Here is a 5,989-nt window from a genome sequence, read left to right as displayed (position 1 = left end):
GCGGCACACCACCCCGCCAGAGGGAGCCGAAACGCAGCCACACGGGTTGTGTCGCAGTTCTTTAAGATAGGAAGCCCAAAGCTGCAGGCGATGAGGATGTGATTAAATCACGCCGCTGAGCATACGTCAGCCACCAGAAATATGTGGAACAGTTGGTGGGTTTTTTCTCTGCTTGTAGTTGCTTTGTGTGGACCGCAGATCTGTGGCCAGCACTGTGATCTGCAGAAAGCTTTCCCTTCACAATTTTATCTCCCGTAAGAGACGTTCATAGTAAAAGCATCACATTGCTAATAAAGAAATTTAGGACACTGTTCCTATATGTTTCTCTAGATTTAATATGATTTTTTACGACATCATGTCAGCTTTGTATCTCTTTTCACAATCTGACAGGCAGAAAGAAAATCCCTTAGGCACTGCTGAATTTAATCACTTGATACTTGCAAAGTGCGCTGGCACTCAAGTATAAACTGTTAAACCTTTTAACATAGCCCAGACCCTACAATATTTGTTTTAATCATGTCTGTATAAAGATAACATATCTGGCTAGGTGGCTATGACCAACCCCTAGCGCATTACAATGTGTAGGTTGCTGTTCTTTTTCTCACTGGGAGCAATCCTTAGCATCTCCCCGAGCAATTTCTGGATTCTGTTACCACAGCTGCATTGTGCTGTCATGCATTTCTCTCTCCTTTCACTACTATTGTTTCGCATTCATTTGTATAAGCTATTGGGTTTTGACAGAGAACGGAATGATTACTGGGCAAATACTGGCTTCATTCAGGTTGGCTTTTCACTGCATTCACAAACGGCTCCAGTCCTACACAGAGTGAAAACTATTGGTGTAGTACCAGTTACTTCTCAGAACGTTTCTCCTTATGGCACATGGGGCATCTGGAACACAGGAGACCTCAAAGGGACAAACTGGCTAAGGAGGAACTTTTCTAACATCCAGATTTATCTGAGCAGGATGTTGCTTCCAGGATAAGAGCAAGAGCTGGCAAAGTGCAGTTCATGACCTGGAATCCGAAACAGCGATTCAAATACAGAAGAATACTCCAGGACAGCACGCAGCCCCGTTTGAGGTTGCACATCTTGGTTGGACATATCTCATGCAACCAGCGACTGCTTTGACAATCCTTCTACAAAGTCCAGATGTAGTATTTTAAGTGTCCCACCACAGATACACTAACTGTAAAACAGATTATTCATAGAAGATAATGTTGGCGAAAGGCAGAGAAGAAGGGTCAGCACTCAGTGTAGGAGTCTGAAGTAGTTTGTCCTTATAGTCTCATGGAACCTTTGTGCCTAGGAAGTGAACCACAGCTTCTAAAGCAAAAAAACTATGCCTGGACCAAATAAAGCTTAAAGCCTCAGCGCTCAGCACATATGTTATACCAGAGCAAACCAACGTCCATGCACTCACAGCGGCTTGATTGTGGCTGTAGATCTTGGGCAGTTTGTGGCAGTTAATGTAACACATACGGCTGAGTTATAGATAGTGAAAATGCCACCTAATTTGCATTTCAGGATGCATGAAGCCCTGAAGAGTATCCTGCTATTAGAACAATGGTCTCCCAACTGCTGAGAGGAGGGAGCCATACCCTAGGTGGCAATGGAGCACCTGGAGAAAGGAATAAAAAGTTCTGACAACAAAATAAATGACAATGAGCAGGGAGCCTTATTTCTGCATAGTGAATGATACGCTTAATTCACTTTTCTATTTACCTGCAAAGGAAAAAAAAAAACAACCCAAAAGTCCTAGGGAAAAAAAAAAAAAAAGAGAAGAAAAGAAGAATTGATCTCCACCCACAAGACTACCAAACCCAGCATTTTTGCCGTTTAGTATGCCATGGACTCTCCCTCAGTTTCAAGTGAAATGCCAACAATTACTGACTGTAACACTTCTTTCAGCACTGTAGTATTTTATTTTTAGTTAAACCAGGGCTGTGTTAATCCAAATATATTGCATCACTTACATAGTAGCCAAGAGTCAGGAAAGCCTGCTTCCTTCTCCGCGGGACTAATGAGTAACGCACAGGTGAAAAGTCTGGTTTCTAACATTTTTGTTCACGTTGTTTCCAATCAACCAGCTTCAAACAACTTCATTTCAAACACTGGAAGTAAAACAGCTCCGAAGTGTCGCAGATGGGCTGGAAGGAACCGAGTGCTTGAGACCACAAACAATTCAGCACCACGGCCAGATCAAAGGAAAAGACCGCGGCAGCGAGACGGGAGTAGCCAGTGAGTAGAGAGTGAGGAATTACAAGGGGCTGCTTTCGTGAGAGTTATTGGGCTCCTGGTTTGAGACCTATCCTCAGGGTTATGATCGTACTGCAGTTTCGTTTCCTGGCTTTTTTTCTTCTTGCTTTGCTCACAACTGCTTCTAATATGTTGGTCTTCAAAGACTGTCCAGAAGACAGACATCCCCAGGCTCACACATGAAGAAAAGGATTAGTTACTTCTCCTTTGGGAGCAACAGTATCTAAAGAATCCTAGGAAAACAAAGCAGCTATACAGAACAGTGCAAGCCAGGAGCAAGAAAAGCTTTCCAGCATAAAAGCCTCCCTTCCTTTGGCATAAATTATAGCTTCTCAGGAAAGTACTATCCAAGGACAAGTAATTCAGAGCTCCTTTAATCCTATAGATCTATCTTCAGCATAACTGCACAGACAGTGGCTTTGTACACAATATCAACCACGCCTTGGGAGATATCAGTGAATTCTTTTGAGGCTTTGTGGAGCAATGTGTTGAAAAGTAATTGGATTTTACAAAGAAAAATAATAAAGCCATTGTGTGGCTTAGCTACTAGAAATAACTTTTCCCCTTCAATCCTTTGTTGCAATCGGTGCCTAGGGGACAAGCTAATTATACATCACTTCCTACCTGCTTTTACTTCTGCTAGAACAGTTCGGCATCAGTTTAAATCACCAGATTTACTTTGGAAGATCAGCAAAGTTGAAAAACAGGAAGAAAGACAGTACCAAAACGCAAAGTTCATAGCTGCAGGCAGATTTTGCACATGGCAGCAGTCCATGAGAATGAAAACAAAAAAAATATATCACGCTGAAATGTAGGGTACATAGGAACTATAAGCAATTCAGAAAAACCACAGGTTCTTACAGAGAGGTTCAAACCAGATGTATTTTCACAAGTAGGACAGTGAGGCCCAGGGAGGTTGTGTAGCTCCATCCGTGGAGGGTTTCGAGACCAAAGACCTCAGTAATCCAGCCTGTCCTCACAGCTCATCCTGCTTTACGCAGGACATTGAACTAAGTGACCCCCTGAGGTCTATCGCAACCTGAGTTTTCCTGTCATCCTCACCACTGGGTCCAGATTTCTGTTTCCCTTCCCCTAACTCATATCCAAGGCAGAAGCCGATGTTATTAAAACTATGCATAATCATATCCCAATCCACTAATTAATTCCCCAATTAATTAATTTCAAAGTTCGGTTTAAACTAAAGAAAAACATATAGAGGGAGATCTGGTTTTCAAAGTAGTAAAAGTAAATGCTTTTACATGCTTTAGTCTGCACATGCCACACATGTTCTGCGATCCATCTGGAGAAAAGACTTAGAGGATATTACTTTTTTTTTTTTTTAACAATACACAAATACACATACACTGTATATTTAAAAAAAAAAAAGTGGGTTTTATCCTTTTTCCTTGTCCAAACAGGAATGGAAAGTCATCAGAATTACGATATAGAACCAGGAGATACAGAATGAGAGCATGCCAGATTTAGAATGTACAGAGGACTATGAGACAAGGAAAATCAGGACACATGAACTTTAAACTACGAGAGAAAAGAGATAAAGAACAACAAACACATGCCTAGTAACACATAATGCAACAAAATGATCAGTGAGCAGAATTCTAAGAGCAGTGCAGAACTATCCAATATACAAGAAAAAAAAAAACCTTCTAGAACTGCAGCAATTTCTTCTACCGGGCCCGCCAGCAGCCTGCCTTCCGAAGAGACTGCACCCCCTTCTCCAACCCCCGATTCAAGGGCTGGCTATAAGAACTCAAAACAAGGGATCTATTGTACAGAAGAACTTGCTGTTACGTTGTTTGTATGTCTCTCTACATCCCTTCCATTTTTAACTTTAGCATAAAATAACTTTGAAAACGTGACCATATCCCTTAAATGAAAACTCTAACCGGAATTGTTTCTATTTATAACTTACATATGATTTTCCTTCAATCTCAAAAATACTTTATTTCCCTTCTGTTAGGAAAAGGTGATCTTTGAAGACTTACCATTTATCACTCAAGTCTATGACTGACCGAAAATCCACCTTCACATCGCTTTTCACCTTCCAATGATAAAAAAATGTAGGTATTTTAGCAAAATAAACATACTAATTTGTTGAAGATTTGTAAGCAGAATTACCTTGTTAACTAACCTGTGACTTTATTACTAAGGCATACGGAAATAAACAGTTAGGGGATTTAACCAGACTGCTGGCTGAAACTGCAACAGCGTTTCTTCCATGAGCGGCGTTAAGCTTGGGGGATGAGGATGTGGGCACTGGCACAACATTTCATCAAAAACATCCAAACACAACACAAAGCTTGAAGTCACAGACAGGACCTCAAATGATACTGTAATGGAACAAGACATAAATTTTCCTCAGTGACACCTTGCTCCAGATTAAAATCCATGATCATGTTCCCATCAGCACCTTTGACGACTGTAACCGTCCAACAAACTAGGGACCTTTAACAGGTTAGAGCAAGTAGCTCCCCAAGAATGAACGCAAGCCATAAGGTTTTAATTTAGAAAACAGAGACAACAATAATCAAGTGGGAAACTTTTTATTTAAGCAACAAGGTAAACGTAAAAGCTATTCTACTAAGCGAGACTTTAAAACTTTTTGTAGCAAAAGTTAAACAGCCAGTGAGAAGAGTAGCAGAATTAAGGAAAGTTATATCAAGTGATAGTCTTCTCTAAACTTTCTTCAAATATGTATAAATAATTGCAAAATCAGCAACTAAAAAAACCCCTTAGTAAATCTTGCCAGTATCCAGTGAAAAACATTTGCAATTAATTAAACTCATTCCCAAACACTCAAAATGCACGTTAGGAATCATGCACCTCTCTTACCTACCTGGTATGCTCGCACTGAAATACCACTGCCAGCCTACGGCAAAGAGAGCCCAATTTCAGCATTGCCATCCTGCGGGTGCACCAAACGGCCGGTCTGCAGAGCTACCCTTGAAGAACTTCTGACAGAGGCGCAGAGCTGCTGTTCTGTGAGTTACATTTTAACTTCCTTTGGTTTCAGGTGTCTTAACCCAAGAGCTACAAAGTGCACTTAGTGGGGACTAAGAAAAACGTTACCTTATGGCACCTGTAGTCTATACCCTAGAGAAAATTTACCTGAAGCCTGTATCCTGACCACATGGCATTATCCTGTGGGCAACAACAGGCAAAAAGTACATCTTCTGTTTCTGTTAGTGAAAAAGTACATCTTCACATGATGTGAACATGTGAAGTGTCTTACCTGAAAAGACTTTTAATGCACAATACTGCACAAAAACCTAATCCAAAAAAGAAGAGAGTGCTAGTTGTGGTGAAAACAAAATTGCTGTAGCTAAGAGCTCATTGATTAGCCAGCCCAGAACAGCCTACAGGGATCCCAGGAGGCACCAAAATGCACATGCCAGAAAAAATAATAAGCGTTTTCACACAGCTTGGTAAGAGAACAGGAAGAAGTCTCCAACAGAATCACATCAGCATAATGAATAGCAAGTCCACATCACCTTTCACAGCTCCCATTACGTAATTCTCTGGCTGACTTCCAAAATATTTTTTAACATCGTTCTCATGCACATAACTGGACATGAAGAGCTGTCTAAGCAATCTATAATGAAGGTGGGAGGGAATGGCAAAAAGCAATGAACAACTTTCTTAGTCATCTGCGTAGTAATTGAGAAAAACAATTTTCCACTTCACAAACACCTCTCTAACGTTTTCCATTAGG

This window comes from Apaloderma vittatum, unplaced genomic scaffold (genome assembly GCF_000703405.1).
Source record: "Apaloderma vittatum isolate BGI_N311 unplaced genomic scaffold, ASM70340v1 scaffold19312, whole genome shotgun sequence".
NCBI lineage: Eukaryota > Metazoa > Chordata > Aves > Trogoniformes > Trogonidae > Apaloderma > Apaloderma vittatum.
This window is presented reverse-complemented; position numbering follows the sequence as displayed.